Source organism: Lolium rigidum, chromosome 1, assembly GCF_022539505.1.
Source record: "Lolium rigidum isolate FL_2022 chromosome 1, APGP_CSIRO_Lrig_0.1, whole genome shotgun sequence".
Taxonomy (NCBI): domain Eukaryota; kingdom Viridiplantae; phylum Streptophyta; class Magnoliopsida; order Poales; family Poaceae; genus Lolium; species Lolium rigidum.
In genome coordinates, this window is record NC_061508.1 from 113599902 (window position 1) to 113620518 (window position 20617).

General features: G+C 51.5%; 1 pseudogene; it reads right to left on the minus strand.

Moving 5' to 3' along the window:
• Positions 1-12698, minus strand: part of LOC124650288 — a 16503-nt pseudogene extending 3805 nt beyond the window's left edge.
• Between the last annotated feature and the right edge of the window lie 7919 nt (positions 12699-20617).

Sequence of the window (20617 nt, forward strand, 5' to 3'; positions counted from 1 at the left end):
TTTTTCCTTGGTGGTGAAGGTGGAGGTGTATGCTAGCTCATTTTTTCTACATGTGCACAAGAGGTGTTTGATGGAATGCTTGTGAGAGGGATGCCACTTGGTTTTATTTGATAAGATTTCTCCTTTTTTGATCCTAAAAGGTTAGCAACTATTTTCCTCGACTATATATATATGCACAGTCCAGTACAATACTAATTTTAGCAAGGTGATTGCATCTGATACATATATAATTGTACTTATGATGCAGATGAGTCATCCATGGATGTACGGTAACCGATGTGCCCCCGCTTTCGGAGAGGGCGTGAATTCTTTCCTGCTTGTGGCCGAGGCCAACAAGTCGAAGCAAGGTTTTATGTGCTGTCCATGTCTAAAATGTAAGAACGAGAAGGATTACTCTTGCTCAAGAGACATTAAGAGCCACCATGCTTCGGTTTGGATTCATGTCCAGCTATAATGTTTGGACCAAGCACGGAGAAGAAGGGGTTATGATGGAAGACGGCGATGAGGAAGAAGATAATGATGACCAGATACCGATCTATGTTCTCTGAATGCTTTGATACCGCAATGGACGACAATGAAGAAGAAGGAGAGGTGAAGAACAGGCATCGAGATGATCCTGTTGATGATGATCTTCGTCGGGCCATTTCGATGCAGAAGAGGCTGTGGCACGGATAAGGAGAGGTTGCGGTTTGACAAGATGTTAGAGGACCACCACAAATTGTTGTACCCAGGTTGTGAAGATGGGCATAGAAAGCTGGGTAGCATATTGGAATTGCTGAAATGGAAGGCAGAGGTCGGTGTGGTGACTCGGGATTTGAGAAATTGATGATAATATTAAAGAAGCTGTTTCCAAGAAATAATGAATTGCCCGTCGGTACATATGAAGCAAAGAAGCTTGTGCGCCCTCTAGGATTAGATGTGCGAGAAGATACATGCATGCATTAATGATTGTATCCTCTACCGCGGTGAGAAGTACGAGAATTTGAATAAATGTCCGATATGTGGTGCATTGCGGTATAAGATCGAGAAAAGATGACCCTGGTGATGTTGAGGGCGAGCCACCCGGGAAGAGGGTTCCTGCGAAGGTGATGTGGTATGCTCCAATAATACCACGGTTGAAACGTTTGTTCAGAAACAAAGAGCATGCCAAGTTGTTGCGATGGAACATGGAAGAACGTAAGAAAGACGCGATGTTGAGGCACCCCGCTGATGGTCGGCAGTGGAGAAACATCGGGAGAGGGATTCCGGATTTTGCGGGTGAGGCAAGGAACTTATACTTTGGTCTAAGTACGAGATGGCATGAATCCTTTTGGGGAGCGAGCTGCGGTCACGGCACCTGGCCCGTGACTCTATGTATCTACAACCTTCCTCCTTGGTTGTGCATGAAGCGGAAGTTCATTATGATGCCGGTGCTTATCCAAGGCCCAAAGCAACCGGACAACGACATTGATGTGTACCTAAGACCATTAGTCGATGAACTTTTGGAGTTGTGGGCCAAACCAGGTGTACGTGTGTGGGATGAGCACACGGAGCAAGAATTTGACCTACGAGCGTTGCTATTCGTAACCATCAATGATTGGCCTGCTCTCGGTAACATTTCGGGACAGACGAACAAAGGATACAATGCATGCACACACTGTTTAGATGAGGCTGAAAGTAAATATTTGGGAAAAAGCGAGAAAAGTTGTGTACCCGTTCAATCGTCGTTTCCTTCCGCGCAAGCATCCCTTAAGGAAAAAGGCAAGCATTTCGATGGCGAGGCGGACCGCCGTCCGAGCCTGTCCCCCGTAGTGGTGCTGATATATTTGACATGGTCAAGGATTTAAATGTTATCTTTGGAAAGGGTCCGGGCAGTCGACTCTGTTCCGAAAGACGATGACGGACACGCGCCCATGTGGAAGAAGAAATCTATTTTACGGGAGCTAGAATATTGGAAAGTCCTGGAAGTCCGCTCTGCAATCGACGTGATGCACACGACCAAGAATCTTTGTGTGAATATTCTAGGTTTTCTGGCGTGTATGGAAAGACAAAAGATACAACGAAGCACGGGAGGACCAGGAACTTCATAAAGGACGAAACGGCAATCATCCGGAGCGGTTTGTAGGGCCTGCCAGCTATGCTCTTACCAAACAAGAGAAGGAGATCTTTTTTGAAGCCCTATTCAGTATCAAGGTTCCGTCTGGTTTCTCGTCGAATATAAAGGGGATAGTAAATATGAAGGAGAAAAAATTCCAGAAACTGAAGTCCCATGACTGTCACGTGCTTATGACACAATTGCTTCCGATTGCATTGAGGGGACTTCTACGAGAAAATGTTCGACTAGCCATTGTGAAGATATGTGCATTCCTGAACGCAATTTCTCGAAGGTAATGGATCCAGAAACTTTGTCGGGATTACGGGAAGATGTGGTCCAATGTCTTGTCGGCTTCGAGTTGTTGTTCCCACCATCCTTCTTCAATATTATGACGCACCTCCTCGTTCACCTAGTTGAAGAGATTAGAATTCTCGGTCTCGTATTTCTACACAATATGTTCCCCTTCGAGAGGTTCATGGGAGTCTTAAAGAAATATGTTCATAACCGAGCTAGGCCGGAAGGAAGTATCTCAAAGGGCTACGGAGCCGAGGAGGTCATTGAGTTTTGTGTTGACTTTCTTCCCGACCTTAAGCCGATTGGTGTTCCTGAATCTCGGTATGAGGGGAGGCTGACTGGAAAAGGCACACTAGGAAGGAAAACAACGGTGTGGAGGGACAAGATTTCTTTCAATCAAGCGCACTACACAGTTCTATACAATTCCAACTTGGTGGCTCCGTACATCGAGAAACATAAGAATGTTTTACGAGAAATAAACCCGGGCCAGCCCGAGTCCTTGATTACACGTCAACACATGAATACCTTCGGCAGTTGGTTGCAAAGACATCTCATTAATGACCCATCTGCGGTGGAGCAGCTGTACTTGTTGGCCGAGTTACCATCTTCAAACATATGTACATTCCAAGGGTACGAGATAAATGGGAATACATTTTACACGATCGACCAAGATAAAAAGAGCACCAACCAAAACAGCGGTGTCCGCTTCGATGCAACGGACGAGAATGGGCAGACCACCACATATTATGGATACATAGAGGAGATATGGGAACTTGACTATGGTCCCACTTTTAAGGTCCCTTTGTTTCGGTGCAAATGGGTGAAGCTCAGCGCTATACATGTTGACGATAAGTACGGTATGATAACAGTGGATCCCAACAATCTTGCGTACCCGGACGAGCCTTTTGTCCTAGCCAGCGAGGTGGCTCAAGTTTTCTACGTGAAGGACATGTCTAGCAAATCAAGAAAAAGAAATCAACAAAAGAATACATCAATCGAGGAGCCAAAGCGCCACATAGTTCTTTCGGGGAAAAGAAACATCGTGGGAGTGGATGACAAGACGGACATGTCGAGAAGATTATAATAAGTTTAAAGAAATTCCGCCCTTCACGGTGAAAATTGACCCAAGCATCTTGCTAAATGATGAAGATTCTCCATGGCTACGGCGTAGAAGATCACAACACTAGATGGCGATGTAATAATGTATTCTTCATATATAGTTCCCAAGACAATCTCTACATTTATGTAATAATGAAGATTAAAGCTGTGCTTGGCTTGTTGATCTGCTTGGCAAGGCGTATCGATGCTCCTTTTATAGGCACGGCACCGCTTGTACTTTGTCTTATTCCTTCGACAGACCGTCGTGCGCTACATGCTTTATCTCATCGAGCAGTGCGTCCACCCACGCGTCCTTATCCTGCCGACAGCTTTAGTCGCGGTTGCAGCCACCAACCGTGACAAAAGGTTACCGACACATCCTTATTATCCTGCCGACATCTTTAGTCGCGGTTGCAGCCACCAACCGTGACAAAAGGCCCTCCTAGATAAGCCTCCCCCAGTCTTTTGTCGCGGTTTGAGCCTCCACCCGGGATGAAAGTTTCGCGCGCCACTTCGTTCCCGCCTATTTTCTTCCCGCATTCCCGCCATTTTTCCACTATATATATGTAGGCTTGGACTCTCATATCTGCAAACCTCATCACTCTCTCCCATGGCTTCCATCGTATGTCTAACACCCGGGAGGCGGAGGCGCTTTGCGCCTCGAACTACCCCTGCCCGCCCGGCTACCGCGTCCCGACCGGCTGGTTCGCTGAGCGTCGGAGGCGTACCGGTCCCTCCTATCCCTGTGGGTGTGCCACGCGAGATGGCCATCACGAACCACTACTATTTCGAGCTCACGCCTGAGCAGGCGGAGGAATCCCCGGTGGCATCCCGACTACAGCCCGACTTGGGACAGCTTCTTCATCAATCGGCGTGAGAGGGCGGTTGCCGAGTACGAGGAGGACGGCCCTCCTCCTTCGAACTTCAACGAGGCCGGCCGTCGGATGTGGTGGCGCGGCCGGACTCTCCGGAGCGTCCCGGCCTATCGTGGCCCCCACCTGCGCTACCCTCAATCCCGGCCCACGCGTGGTCATCCGCCGAGGTTCGACAACCGCGACCCCGATGCTAGCGACGATGACGTCGGCGACTTTGATGACTACGGTGGCGACGTGTATAGGACTAGGCACGACTATGATTGAATGGCTCCAACATTCGAATCCGGCCATGTATCTTATTTTTCGGTTGAGCTCGTACTTTAATTTCGGTTCAATCGTAATAAATTTCGTGTCAACCACTTTATTGAACAAAAACAACCGACAACGACTTTATAAACTAAATTTAAACTAATAGAACCGACAACGACTTTATTGAAATTACAATAAAATAGATAAATTACTAGTCTAGTCTCTACTCGTCGTCGGAGGTTGTCTCCGATCCAAAGGTCATCCCACCGAGGGTCGTTTTCGGTCCAAGTTGTATTCGAGTTCTCGAGCTCGAAGGCGGCGACGGCCCGACGGTGCCGCTGTTGGACCTGCGTTGTGCCCTAAGGTTAGCAAAGAACGCGTCGGGGGACCGCGCCCTCCACCGGCGCATCAGCTGCTCGTCGCGCTCGGCGATGGCGATCCTGCGCCGCACCCGGCGATGCCGGCGACGGTCCTCGTCGGTGACGAGGCACGGCAGGTGGCGCGAGGAACTCCGCCTCCTCTAGCGATTCAACATCCGGGAAGTTCATGTCGTGCCCCGGCCGCCGAAAGCGCCACGCCGCCGCGTCGTAAGCGCGCGCCGCCTCTTCCGGCGTGTTGTACGTGCCGAGGGTGAGGCGGAAGCCACCGGCGCGTATCTCGGCGGTGAACCTACCGCTCGGATGCACTCGAACGCCACGGAAACCGGACGCCCCTCGACGACATGGAGGCATCCCGGAGATGAATGAGCGGAGGCGGTGGCGGCGTGTGGTTGCGCCCGCACTCGTCGCTCTATATAGTGCCCGCGGGGCATGGCACGTGTCAGCGGTGGCTACACGTCGCACGCCGGCGTCGGCGGGGTGAGGCACGTGTCAGCGGTGGCTACACGTCGCACGCCGGCGGCGGCATGTGGCGAGGCACGTGTAGCTACGGGTACACACGTCGCACGCGGGCAGCGACGACGGGGCGAGGCACGTGGAAGCGGCGGCGACACGTGGCGAGGCACGTGTAAGCCACGGCTACACACGTCGCACGCCGGCGGCCGACGGAGCGAGGCGCGTGGAAGAGGCGGCGACACGTGGAAGAGGCGGCGACGCGTGGAAGATGCAACTAGTTATATGGATGTCATATTCATGTTCATTGTATTTTTCTAACAAATTTTCATATATAACACTTTTCTATTTGATTTACCATTTAAAAGTTATTGAAATAAGAAAAAACAAAAAAGGAAAAAAGAAAAAAGAAAAAATAACAGAGCTGATCCGTGTCCAAACTGCTCCAGGCCGTTGGATTCAAACGGCCGGAGCCGTTGGATGCGGAGTGCCACGGATCGGCCAAAAGGGCCTTTAGTCGCGGGCGGTGGCTCAACCCGCGACAAAAGACCCCCCCTTTTGTCGCGGGTGGTAGCTCAACCCGCGATTAAAGGGGTGCCTTTTGTCGCGGGTTGAGCCACCACCCGCGACAAAAGGGGGGGAGGTATATAGCGGCGCGTCGCGGGCGGGCCGCCCACCCGCAACACCCGGAGGCCAACCCTAGCGACTTAGCGCGCCGCCAGGCTGCCAAATTTTCGCGCCGCGCCTCCGCCGCCGCCGCCGGCCGTCTTCCCCGCCTCTGCGCCGCGCCTCGCCCTCGGCCGCCTCTGCGCCGCGCCTCGCCCTCGGCCGCCGCCGCGCCTCGCCCTCGGCCGCCGCCTCGCGTCGCGCCGCGCCTCGGGCCGCGCCGCGCTCCGCCGCGCGCCGCCGGCCATCTCCCTGCTGCCTCCGCCGCCACCGGGCGCCGTCTCGCGTCGCCTCTGCGCCGCGCCTCGCCCTCGGCCTCCGCCGCCACCGCGCCTCGGGCCGCCGCCGCGCCAGCTGCAGGTAGTGCCCGCCGGCCTAGCTAGGAACACCTTTTTTTTCTTTTTTTAATTACTGTAATTGTTTTTAATTTAGTTTTTACATTTCTGTAATTGTTTTAGTTTTTAGGTTTTTGTAATTTAGTTTTTAATTTTCTGTAATTGTTTTAGTTTTTAGGTTTAATTAGTTAATTAGTTAATGTATTTAGTAGTTAGTTTTTAGGTTTAGTTTGTTAGTTGTTTTAGTTAATTTGTTAGTTGTTTTAGTTTTTATGTAATTAGTACTTAGTTTAATAGTTAATTTGTTAGTTTTTATGTAATGTGTGATAGTGCAACTTTATAATGATGAAGAACATTGTTATTCGATGGTATCACTTAACCGCGAACGATTAGTCACTCCCTTCTAGAATCGATTTAGCCGCAACTCCCCTCTCTCTCCCTCGCAATCACTCGACGCCGCAACTCCTCTCTCTCTCCCTCTCCTCTACCTCTCGCAAACACCCCCGACGCCGACACCGGCCCTCTCCTCTCCCTCTCGCGCAATCGCCCTCGTCCCGTGCTCCCTCTCCCTCTCGCGATCACTCGACGCCGCAACTCCCCTCTCTCCCTCTCCTCTACCTCTCGCGAACATCCGAGCCTCTCGCAAACACGCGTCGCCGACACCCTCTCCCTCTCGCAAACAAGCGTCGCCGACACTCCTCTCCCTCTCGCAAACACGCGTCGCCGACACCCTCTCCCTCTCGCAAACACGTGTCGCCGATTAGGGTTAGGGTTTGGTTTGTGTTTGATTAGGGTTAGGGTTTGGTTTGTGTTTGAACATGTACTTATCGATTTAATTCTTTTGCGAAACAATGGATCAATTCGAACGGGACTTGGAACAGGAAGACATATTCGCGGACATAATCCGCGATGGTACGAAGCCGACCGAGCCGACTCCGGTGATGGAGAAGCCCGCGGCTCCGGTCATGGAGAAGCCGACGGCTCCGGTCATGGAGAAGCCGACGGCTCGGGTGACGGAGAAGCCGACGACGGCTCCGGTGACGGAGAAGCTGACGGCTCCGATCATGACGAGGTATTAATGGAATTCTATATGTACATATGTATTGAGGCATTAGTATAGAGGCATTAATGCAATTCTATATGTATTCTCTTAGGCCTCCGAAGATAAGATAGAGAAACGAGGCCCGGCAAAGAAGTTGACCAAGAAAGACCACTTCACAATTGAAGCTATATCACCGGAAGGCCAACCGGTGGTACCCGAGAATGTCGGAGTGAAGTTCAAAAATCAGTGCGGAGTTGTGGTTAGAGATCGTGTCCCGATCACTGTCAGAGAATGGAACAAGACGAAGAATGTGTCCGAAAATCAGGTTGCCGATAGGTACAAAGACACACTTTTCGAGACCCGATGGCACATTTCACTTTGCCGGATTTGGGATCGGAGTCTGAGAATGCTAAGCAGCGAGAGCTAGTGAAGAAATGGGCTCTTAAGAAGATGGGGGAACTTTTCCGGGCGTATAAGAACCGGTTATGGAAAAATTATAAGAAAGACAAGAAGCCTCCATTATTCGAGAACTACCTAGCGAAGCAGGAGCATAACTGGGAAGAATTTGTGAGGTACAAAGAATCAGAGGAGGCTGTGAACCTATCAGCGAAAAACAAGAAGAATGCAAGCGAGAAGAAGTATCACCATCATACGGGGCGAGGGGGCTACGGAAGAGCCATGCCTAAGTGGGATGCACAAGAGGCCGAGATGGAGCTGAACGGGATCACTCCGGAACCCACGCGAGAAGGATGGGACACAAGGGCTCGAAATTGGTTCCTCGCGCATGGCTGTGAGTATGACATGAAGACAGGGAACATTGTTGAAAGTGACACCGAGGTTAGGGTACCCAGGCAAAAATGGATTGAAGTGACGACAGATATAAAGGCGGGAAAACTAAAGTTTGCTCCCGATAGAGAGAAAGACTTGCCGACGCTTGTCCTCGGTAATCCTGAGAAGGGAGGACGAACAAGAGGCTTCGGCCCTAGTGTTCCGTGGTCGCTTGGGTTTCCGGCCGACGCGGAGACTTATAGAAGCCGAGCGAGAGCTAAACAACGCCAGCTGGAGGTGCAGAATGACCAGATGGCCGAGTTCCAACGCCGACTTGACCAGCAGCGGCGGGAGCTTCAGCGGCGAGCGAGCGGGAGATAAATGAACTAAAAGGACAGCGCCCGCCAGATAATACCGCTGAAATATCTCAGCGACGAGACAGCAGCGTGGCCGACTCGGAGGCCCCTCCTACAAACGACAAAAGGCAAAAAGAGAAAGGAAGTTCCCCTCCTCGGTGCTCAGCCCAAACAATCGATCCCACCACTCAAAGTGCTTAATGTTCCCAAGCTGTACCAGGAACATGGTGGTTTCAATATGGAAGAAGCTGCAAAGCTAGCGGCTGCTTGTGACGTTACCGTGGAGGAATTGATGTATGCAGCAGATGCTGCAGTACCCACTGCTGATATAGCTCCTAAATTTGTCTACGGGGCCGACTTGGTCAGCACGGAGCAGCTGCTTAAACTGCCAACACATATGCGGAATTTGCATCGGTGGTACCTTGATGCATGCAAGGAGAACATAAGGTTCATCGTGGCGAGTATATCATGGGAATATTACTACCGAAAGGAGGAGATCCATATTGAGATGAATGAACTCCGGCGGTTATTCAATCTAGATGCCCTCGACAAATCTCTCATGAGTTGCTATTGCTTGTAAGTTGTTAACTACATATAAGTTCATTTTCATTCAGTTCATGTTCGTTTTCATTGCATATATATACTCATTATATCTTATGTGTTCTCTTATGCAGATCGAAGATCGGTGAATGCAAAAGTAATAATATTATCAATATTGGGTTTATTGACCCGGATAAAGTACATGCTCAAACGGTAAAGTTTAATGCCCAAGAAACGGGGGAAACCTACTAAGGTTTTTGGGGAGCAATATTTACGTGATTCAATATTGTTTCCTTACAACTACGAGTGAGAGTCTTAATGATCTTTATGCACATTCAATTTTTCTTACTCGATGTTAAGTGTAATTCCTGACGTATATGCATAACATGTGCAGCTTCCACTGGATTCTACTAGACATTAAACCTGATAAGGGAATAGTTGAGGTAAAAGACCCACTGAGTAGAGGCGTGGACGGGTTCCAGGACTTGCAGAAGTTGCTCCAAGTGTAATTTCCTTCATCGCCGCGCTTTATCATTCGTGAGATATCAATTAATTATCCACTCATTCAATCATTCTTTTGCCCGGCAGGGCTTGGACCGCTTTCAAGAGACATCGTAAGAACGAAACCTAGGCGAGAGAAGCTAACATTTACTCCTGTACCGTGCCCCCAGCAGCCACAAGGGACGAATCTATGTGGATACTACGTTTGCGAGTCCATTCGCATGTTAACCACTGAGAAGCAGAACAATAATAAATTCAACGTAAGTTCACAACTTTATTTATTATCATCAATATTTCGTTATCAACACTGATATAGTCATACTCATCTCATTTTCGTATATAGGTCGAGTTCATGCGGGACAGACTCCAACCAAAGGAACACGCACTAGGAATCGCGGAGGAACTGGCGGGACTTTTGATTAAAGATGTACTAAACAACAAAGGCTTGTTTAGTCCAAATAGATGCTCTACCTCCAAATAGACGGTCGTTAGTACCGCTTGTCGATCGTGAGCTAAATGTATATATATATGTAAGGGCTACATGTAAAGAGGAATCGACTTTTGCTTCCAACATTTGTTTGATCGATCTATATATATATATATTGAATGAACGTGTACAATTTCTAGTAGCGTACAAATATATGCAACTTTTATTTTCGAACGAAGAAAATGATATAACAGGCGGTCGGTGGCGGGGGGGAGGGGTGCTGCACCCCTCAAACCCTAAAGCAGAAGCGTTGTGCGCGCGCCACGTAGAGGGCCTTTTGTCGCGGGTGGTAATACCGCCCGCGACAAAAGGGCCTGTGCCCTGCGCGCCAGGCGGCTGCCACGTGGTGGACCTTATGTCGCGGGTCGTAAGTGACCCGGGATAAAAGGCCTCCCTTTTATCGCGCCTTGCTTGTCGCGGCTGGCCGCCCGCGACAAAAGGCCCTAACCACCCGGATCAAAAGGCCTGTTTTCCACTAGTGACATGACGTGTTACACCTATCGCCTTCTGCATATGCCACCGACAGCAATGTTAAACCTAGGAAGGTGAAACTATTTCTCCGTTTATATATATACAAGCTGAAGCTAGCTAGCTAGCAGGTCACTACTTAATCTGACTTGAGTCAAATTTTCTTAAGATTGATCAACTGTATATACAAATATAATAAAATCTACAACAACCAAGTTCTTACAAAACTAGCAACATAAATATTATATCATTGAGATGATGGTTGGGCCATAAAACATTTAAAATTCACAAAACTATTTTTTAGTCTAATGATGGTGCTTTGTTTGCTTTTTTTCCTTATCTACACTTAATCAGTACCTCTTGTCTGCCATGTGCACCTAGTAATATTCTTCTATTGCAACTTGCACGGCATGCAATCCACAGAGCGCATTCCAAAGAATAATAGACAAATATATCGTCCACCTAAAATTTTAGTTTTTTATTAGCATGTTTGTGTTGCTGATTTTTTTATTTTTAAACTCTTGTGTGGACGTGGTTGCTACATTAATATAACGGGGCAAGCATATCTGAAGGAGAGACGTCAAAAATTAAATTGATTGCAAAGCCACTCATAAAAAAGGTTGATTGGAAGACTGTTTACCTTTGAACGAGGTAGAAGGAACGCAACCACCGGGTATGGTATGGTTGCCGGTGGTTCCTGGTGGGCACCCGCAGTCAAACGATCCATGCATATTGGTACATACACCGTCTCCAAGGCACCTATAGTCTGGAAGTTCGCACTCGTTGATATCTACATTGTCATCCAAAAATCTAATTATGCCACGTAAGTTATGAAATACAGAGATATTTTTTCGACAAAGAGCAATATACTAATATCAAGTAGACCCTGACTCTCTAACAGGAAAACATCAAAAAAATTCAAGATATCAAAGATGCACACAAATAAATAATTAAAAAAATAAAATAAAAAATGGCGCGCGTGCACTCACAACCAACATCAAGCAACAACAACAAGCATCAACATTAACCACTGCCATTTATAACACAATGGCCTGATATTTAGTGGTTGAACCACATTCCTTACGGATAAAATAGTGCACAAATTGTGAAATGAACTTGTTTTATATACTGCAGGGTAGCGAGAAGAATTTAACCTTGGCATCCGTCGGGGATGTATGGGTTGCCTCCGTAACCCTCCGGGCAGCGGCACGCAGAATAGCCTCCTCCTTCACCCTCTTCGCACACGACAAGGGAAGAAGGCGAAGTTGTATTGCTATTTGCAGGAGAAGGATGTTCCGCAACCTCCCAGCTCAGCCAAACCGGAGCTCCCATGGCGAGATCCTTTGTCGTCGGATGTAACAGCCGGTCGGCGACCTGTTTCTTCTCGAACCAGCCCTTGTCAGCGACGAACACGCGCGTGGGCATCCGCTCCTCGTCGGCGGTGCGGTTCCGGCCGAACCACTCGAGCTTCACGTCGTAGGAGGCAGCCGCTGCCTTGCCCGCCGTCCCCGCGTCGGCGACGATGGGCGCCTGGCAGCAGGCGTCGCCGGTGCACAGCATGCTGCTGTCGAGACTCGACGGCACGTACCAATAGGGCCCGCGTCCTATGTCGCCGCACAAGGAGGAGCAGCTGCTGACGATGGTGCCGTTGCCGTTCTTGAGCGTTGCCCGCACGTTGCATCCCAGCAGGATGAGCTCGTTCCCGATGTAGGACAATTTAATGTAAGCCCCGTCGTCGTCCCCGAGGCCTCCAGCGAACAAGGAGCCGCTGCCCCCCGCGTCGACCCTCACGTCGCCGGGGGTACGCGTGACGAGCAGGGTGGACTGGGGGAGGCCGAAGTATTGGACTTGGAGGATGCCGCCGAGCAACAGGCGTGGGGGGCTTGTGGTGTTGTCGCAGGTGAGGTTGAACCCCGGCGAGTGGTAGCACCTTGCCGGGCCCATGCCGAACGGGTACGGCACGCTGATGTCGCCGCATGAGGTGCTGCAGTTGGGCATGCCGATCGCCGGCGCCGGAGGTGGAGCTGCTGCAACGGCGGAGAGTGGCAAGACCAGCACTACGACTATCATCATTGCCGCTGCTGCCGTTGTCGTCTCAGAGAATAAGATCGTCATGTGCGCCTTTGGAATTACAACTTGGCTTAGCTACAGAATATGTTCACCACCATCCACCGGCGCTGCTCATCCGACTTTATATGCGCGGTTGCGCATTAAGGGCATCTCCAACCGGGCGACCCAAACGGACGCGCTGGGCCGTCCGTTTTGGGCCGTTTGCGTGGCCGAACGGACACCCGGACAGCGGCCCGCGTCCGCGTGTCCGTTTGGGTCGCACGCTGCGCCCAACGCGCGGACGCAGCGCATTGGTAATAAAATAAAACAGAAATGAAAATAAAAAAGGAAAAGAACAAAACATAAATTTAAACTAGTTGGTCATTAAACTTAGCCCTATTTTGGGCAAATTTTACACAAAAGAAAGCCATATATGGCTTTAAACTAAAAAAAAAAGCAAACCCTAGCCAGGGTTTGCGAGCTCGCGGTGGCCGCCGGCAGTACTACCCCCAGTAGTACTCGTCATCGTCGGCGTCGATGACGACGACGCCGCCCGGCGGCGACGCGCTGTTCCGGCTCGACACGCCGGAGGGCACCGGGGACTCCGGCCAGGGGTCCCACTGCGCCCTTTCCCAAGCGGAGTGCGCGTTCGGCGGGCTCGCCGGCCTGCGCAGCCGTGTCCTCCGCGCGGACTCCTGTCGGAGCTGCTCCTCCGCCTGCGTGGCCAGGCGCTCCTCCTCCGCCAGGCGCGCGGCCCGGCGCTCCTCCTCCCGGAGCGCCGCCTGACGCGTAGCGGCCTCCTCCCCGACGGCGCGCCAGCTGGAGGAAGGCCCACGCGTCCGCCTGGGCGTCCTCCTGGGCCTTCCTGGCCGCCTCCTCCAGCGCGGAGGTGCGCAGCGTCTCGGCGAGGAGCGGCCATTTGGCCAGCTCGTCGAGGTCCTGCTGCTCGCGGGACGCCGCGAGCGCCGCCTGCAGCTCCGGGTCGTTCTCCTCCTCCTGGGGCTGCGGCTGCGGCGGGGGCTGGGGCTGGGCGCGGGCTCGCCGATGTAGAGGCCGCCGGGGCGGCGGCCAGCCCGCCTAGCAGCTGTGCCTGGCTGCGCGCGAGGCCGCGCCGTCGCGGATGTGAAGCACGTGCGCCGCCGCGCATCGTGCTCCACCTCGAACCACAAGTCCCAGTTGGGACTTGCGTCGCCGTACGCGGGGTCCTGCCGGAGGTCCGCCGGCAGCTGAGCGCGGCGCCCCCGGATCTCGGCGTAGCGGGCGCGGCCTGACGCCGGGATGGGCGGCACCGGAACCCGATCCGGGCTCGAGGTGCCGGCCGTGGGGAGGTGCACGTCCCCCACGGCATTGGGACGCCGGCGTCCCGGAACATCCGCGCCACCGCTACGGTGACGTAGATCCGGTCGCGTCTGGGCGTCGCCGGCGGCCCCATGGCGAACGGCGCCGGCGCGACTGGCCGGCTGCTGCCGGCCTCGTGGTCGTTGGCGGATGGCGAGAACTCGCGCTTCGGGGCCATGGCGGCGCGGAAGCTTCGAGCTCGCGCGTGCGGCCGGAGTGGAAAGTGGGGACTGGATAGGGACAGTCCACTTCCCCGGTCCACATTTAATAGGACTGGGGCACCGACAGGTGGGCCAGCCACGCGGACAGGGCGGACACGCGAGGACGCCGCGTGCCATCCGCGGCCACGCAAACCCGGCCCAGATTTGGGCCGGGTTTGCGTCGTTCCGGACGCCGCGGCCGTCCGCTTTTGCGGTGCGTCCCCGCGTTGGGCCGGGTTTTTGTCCGGATCGACCCATCCGGACGCGCGGGCGCGGGATGGGTCGCCCCGTTGGAGATGCCCTAAGGAGGCAATGCAAGCAGTGTCCAGTCACATATGTGCAATATGCCACTGCCCGCTAGCTAAAGTATAATGAGCTCCTATCAAAAACGCGCTAGATGCTCTCAAAGGCACAGTTCACACCTCACCAAACACGCTGCTTTCCCAAAAGCATGGAATATCTAATTCTCAGGGTGCGCGTGCAAAATGCATACACGCGATGTTTCTCGGTTTCTTCCTTCGCAAGTACTACCTCCACCTAAAGCTTATGGTTTTTTTTAGAAAGTCAAACTATCTTAAGTTTGATGGATTTTTTTCCAAAAATATTAACATGCAAAATTATCGTGGTTTCGTCACGGCATATGCTATGGGGCGGCTTAAGTCGAGTGGTTGAGACCTTATGGCCCGCGGCGGATTCCGGAGGCGGGTATGAGCATAAGCGACACGGCGATGTACCCAGGCTCGGGGCCCTCGTATGGAGGTAACAACCCTACTGCTGCCTAGAGATGTATATGATGTGGAGACAGTACAATGGTGCTCTTTGAGTTGTGGCCGGCTTGAGAGAGGGCTCGAGGTAGACGAAGACCTCTCCTTCCAAGCGGTTCTGCTAAGTGTGAAAATATGGAATGGATCGATCGCCCCAACGGGGGGGGGAGGGGGTGCTACTGGGGCTTATATAGTGCCCGGAACAATTACAAAGAAGTCCCTAGAGGCTATGGCGCCGGCTCCGGCTTCCTCACGTGGTCCCGAGGCGCTTGGGCCCCCGGCTGCCGCCCCTATCTTGTCCTCTCTTTCGCTGCTGGCAGGGACAGGACGGAGCGGTGCACATGCAGTAGGCCGGATCTAGCTCCTGTTCGTAGCCTGCAGCCCTTAGGTAGGGCCGCCCGTAGCATGCGCCGCCCCGGAAAGCCGGGCCATGATGCCATGTTGTCACGCTGATCCCTGTTACTCTGCAGTATTCCAGGATCAGCGGGATGGGATCTCCTCGTGGACTTTGGCACCCGGATGACCGTCCAGGAGCCTTCTCCTGCAAGGATCACCAACTTCTGGAGTCGGCCAGGGGAAAGTTGAATCCGGCCGATAAAGGGTCAGCCGGATATGGTATGTTGAAGCTGGCCCAGACCATGGCGCAGCCGGCCATGGCCAAGTCAGCATAGACTTGGTTCCAGTCGGCCCCAAGGCAGCCGGCCACAGCTCTAGCCGGCTGCTCCTCAGCTGGCGTTGGTTGCAGGCCAGCCGGCCCTGAGCCAACTGTTCCCAGTCCTTTGCCATACCCGGATTCCCCCAACATTAGCCCCTGAAGCTGGCGAGGCCTGATGTCTACGGGTGCTTCTATTTTTGTAGACAGTGTTGGGCCTCCAAGAGCAGAGGTTTGTAGAACAGCAGCAAGTTTCCCTTAACTGGATCACCCAAGGTTTATCGAACTCAGGGAGGAAGAGGTCAAAGATATCCCTCTCATGCAACCCTGCAACCACAAAGCAAGAAGTCTCTTGTGTCCCCAACACACCTAATAGGTGCACTAGTTCGGCGAAGAGATAGTGAAATACAGGTGGTATGAATGAATATGAGCAGTAGTAACGGCGCCAGAAAATAGCTTTGCTGGCGTGTAGTTGATGGTGGTAATATGGTAGCAGTAGTAACGCAGTAAAACAGTAAACAAGCAGCGATAGCGTTATTTAGGAACAAGGCCTAGGGATTAGACTTTCACTAGTGGACACTCTCAACTTTGATCACATAACAGAATAGATAGATGCATACTCTACACTCTTTTGTTGGATGATGAACACCATTGCGTAGGATTATACGAACCCTCAATGCCGGAGTTAACAAGCTCCACAATTCAATGTTCATATTTAAATAACCTTAGAGTGCATGAAAGATCAACACAACTAAACCAAGTACTAACACAGCATGCACACTGTCACCTTCACACTATGTAGGAGGAATAGACCACATCAATATAATCATAGCAATAGTTAACTTCATAATCTACAAGAGATCATAATCATAGCCTACGCCAAGTACTAACGCGGATGCACACACTGTCACCATTACACCGTGCAGGAGGAATAAAACTACTTTAATAACATCACTAGAGTAGCACATAGATAAATTGTGATACAAAACACATTGCAATCATAAAGAGATATAAATAAGCACTTCACTACGCCATTCATAACGGTGAATAAGTATTCCGTGAAATATAGCCTAAGAGACCCACACGGTGCACACACTTGTCACCTTTACACACGTGGGACAAGGAGTCTCCGGAGATCACATAAGTAAAACCCACTTGACTAGCATAATGACATCTAGATTACAAGCATCATCATATGAATCTCAATCATGTAAGGCAGCTCATGAGATTATTGTATTGAAGCACATAGGAGAGAGATGAACCACATAGCTACCGGTACAGCCCCGAGCCTCGATGGAGAACTACTCCCTCCTCATGGGAGACAGCGAGCGTTGATGAAGATGGCGGTGGTGTCGATGGAGGAGCCTTCCGGGGCACTTCCCCGTCCCGGCGGCGTGCCGGAACAGAGACTCCTGTCCCCCAGATCTTGGCTTCGCGATGGCGGCGGCTCTGGAAGGTTTCTCGTACCGTGGCTTTTTCGTATCGAAGTTTTAGGTCGAGGGGCTTTATATAGGCGAAGAGGCGGCGTCAGAAGGTCAACGGGGCGACGACACCATAGGGGGGCGCGGGCCACCCCCAGGCCGCGCCGGCCTATGGTCTGGTGGGCCTGTGCCCCCTCTCTGGCGGCTCTCGGGTGTTCTGGATGCTTCCGGGCAAAATAGGAACCTGGGCGTTGATTTCGTCCAATTCCGAGAATATTTCTTTACTAGGATTTCTGAAACTAAAAACAGCAGAAAACAGGCACTTCGGCATCTTGTTAATAGGTTAGTTCCAGAAAATGCACGAATATGACATAAAGTGTGCATAAAACATGTAGATATCATCAATAATGTGGCATGGAACATAAGAAATTATCGATACGTCGGAGACGTATCAAGGCCCTGCGTAGAGAAGGGTCTGGGCAGGTTATTCCCGAAGCCTGTTCTTTGTTGATCTCATGGATCCGGCTGAAAATCCTTTGAAGGGGCCGGCCGCGAATCTCTTCTCGACCGGCTACGCCCTTTCCCGACTCGTAAGGGTCCGACTTGCGCCGTCCGGCTGTCTCCGAGCCCGGAGGTCCGGCTTGCATCTGTTGCGGTCAAAAACCCACCGGCGAGTATCGATGGGCAACACCGTAGAGCCGGGAGGCTCCCAGGATTGCGGTGGACCCTGGTCCCTCGTGCGACGGCCCGCAATGCCTTCTGGCACACGTCCTGGTGCTTACGAGGGCGTGCCACCTAATCTATACCTGGTCAGGAAGGTGATGGATTGCTTCGACTAGTTTCCTGCATGGCAAACACGTAAACATTAAATACGAGCCCCGATCGGCTCTTAAATTGTTCTGTGGATCGGCTCAAAGAGCCGATTGCCCCATGGTTCACGTTAGATTTATAATGACATGGGGATCATGCTTTATCAATATCAAGCTAAACTAATCTACGATAGTCTAGGGTTTTCACCGTATAATCAGAACGTCCTATGCGTAATTGAGCCTAGCAGATACGTAATATGATGGAAAACCAACCCTAAAGAGGCCTAAAAACCAACGTGAAGTTGATCCCCGGAACAATCCCTCTAGAGCTTAATAAACCGCACCTTACGCACTACCGGACCGTTCAACCCGTTTATAAGGCCTAACCATACGGATATCAAACCAATCCTTGAAAAACAAGGAGCAACTATAACGGATTAGATCTACTAAATAATGAACAAGCAAGATGCTGCCCTTACACCAGGGCAGCTAGATATCAAGGGGTAGCGTAGCTAGACAAGTACATCGTGAAAGCATCGGCGTCAACCCCAAAACACCCAAGATAAGGGTGCTGCTTGCCATCAAAAAGGCTTCAGCACGAGCAACACCAACAACGAATAAACTGATACTGCCTAGATCGCAAGATGCGATCTAGGCAGCATGTTGCTTACCCGGGAGAAACCCTCGAAACAAGGGGTGGCGATGTGCCTAGATTGATTTGTTGTGAACGTGATCGTCCACCTTTCTCAATAACCCTAGATACATATTTATAGTCCGTAGACTTTCTAACTTGGGAATAAACCCAACTGTGTACGAGCTAAACTCTATCTCTTAATTCTAACCGACACGTAACCTACTATAATTTACAGATACACGGGCAATCTTGCCCAAACTTCTTGTACAAGACCGGTTCGGGAATATTTTCCGTGCACATCCTCTAAGCCCATTTAATCACGGCCCATCTCCAGACTTGGTTAAATTCTGGTGATAACACATGCCCCCCTGGTTTTGGCAATGATAATTTCAAAACCACTCTGTTTTTCTTCGTAGGGTCACGTCGTGGCAGAGCAGAACCGTCGCAGTATCCTTCATCATGATGCCTTGCCTTCTCAACTTCTCTGCACGATTTCACAGTTCTTTGGCACCACTTCCTCAGAAACTGCTGTAACATTAACTCTCCCCCATATCCCTTTATTTAACCGCGCCGAGCAGTTCGCCTCTTCATCCTCTTGCTCCGTACTAGCCATCGGCAAAAAACCCCCTTCCTCTCGTAGCCATGTCTTCCTCCTCCTCCTCCTCCTCCTCGCCTCATCGGGTCTCTCCTACGTATCTTCTCCCTTCCGTGAGCCCACGCCGGAGTGGGACCCGCTGGCGGCGTACGACCGCCGCGCCCCGGAGGAGTGGGACATCGAGTCCCATGATTCCTCCGTCTGGTCCGAGGACGACAAGTCCTTGACCGAGGGAGAAGATGACTTCCAGTTCCTCGTCGACGGTGGGCTGGAAGCGGGGAGCGAGGACGACCGCTTCTCGTGGGACGGCTACGCCTCCTCCGACGAGGAGGACGAAGAGGAGGACGACGAGTCCTCCGACAAATATCCGCCGGCGAAGCGCTTCCGCGCCGGGTCGGACGACGACGACGAGGAGGAGGACGAGGCTCCCGTAGAGGGCTACGGGAGCAGCGATGAGGAGCCCGCCAGCAGCAGCGCCGGCGGCAGTGATGACGACGACGAGGGCAGCAACGGCCCTTAGATTAGGGACTACTAGTATAGGACTAGTAGTAGTAGTAATCGGCTTTTGTTCTTTCTTCCTTGAGCAATCGGCTCTTCTCTGTAAAAGCCCCTTTATTAATGAAGAAAATATTTCTAAGCCGATTTTGCCTTTCTATCAATTTTGCCGATTGTCAACGCAAGTCAACACACCAAGAGCCGATGGCAGCGCATCGGCCTTTGCCATAAAACGCGAGTAAGGCCAACTCTGTTGCATATTCAAACGGTAACCTGCAACTTATCCGCAAGAGTAACACTCAGATCCCCAAATCGCCGCTCGAACAGATCCAACTCACGGCCACACGAACCTCAGATCTCAATCGCGCAGGCTCAACCCCGCAGCGAATCCAATGGCGGAATCATCCAACGCCAATGCTATGGTCTCCGGCCTGAAGGTAATCCTCAACCGCTTCTCGCTGTCCGAACATAGTGCTAGAATTAACAACGAACATTTGAATTAATGCTTCATCTCGTCATTAATTTCTAGGTGTCAGACATTCTACTGCCACATCCTTCTCTTCCAAATTCTCTCTGTCTTGGTCCTCGTTCTACCGAGAGTCCTGCCCATTTGATTTCATGCGAGGCAAATAGAATTCCCTTCGTGAACCAAAATATAGATCTGACTTCTTGGGCCGACTGCTTACGCGCCTGGCCTAATCCTCCTGAAGATTGGGTTTCTTGGTACAATAGAATCTCCAAAACTCACCAAGCCACCTGGGAAACCGCAGGAATAGCCGATGCTTTAGCTTTATCACTGTCTCCCCTTAAGAAACATGAAAACCTTCTGAAAACCATCGGCTATTTTTGGTCTGATGCGTTGAATTGCTTCATGTTTGGTCATGGCCCCATGACACCAACCTTACTAGATGTGGCCATGATCACTGGTTTAGACATTGCATCCCCAAGCCCATCTGCCTTTAGGCTGCCAAAGGTCCCCTTCACGCTTTCTTCCAAAACAGAGTGCACAAACTGGGGTGCCTACCTTCGGCGCCACATGAAAAACAAAGGCCCCGTAACAGAAAAAGAACACACGGC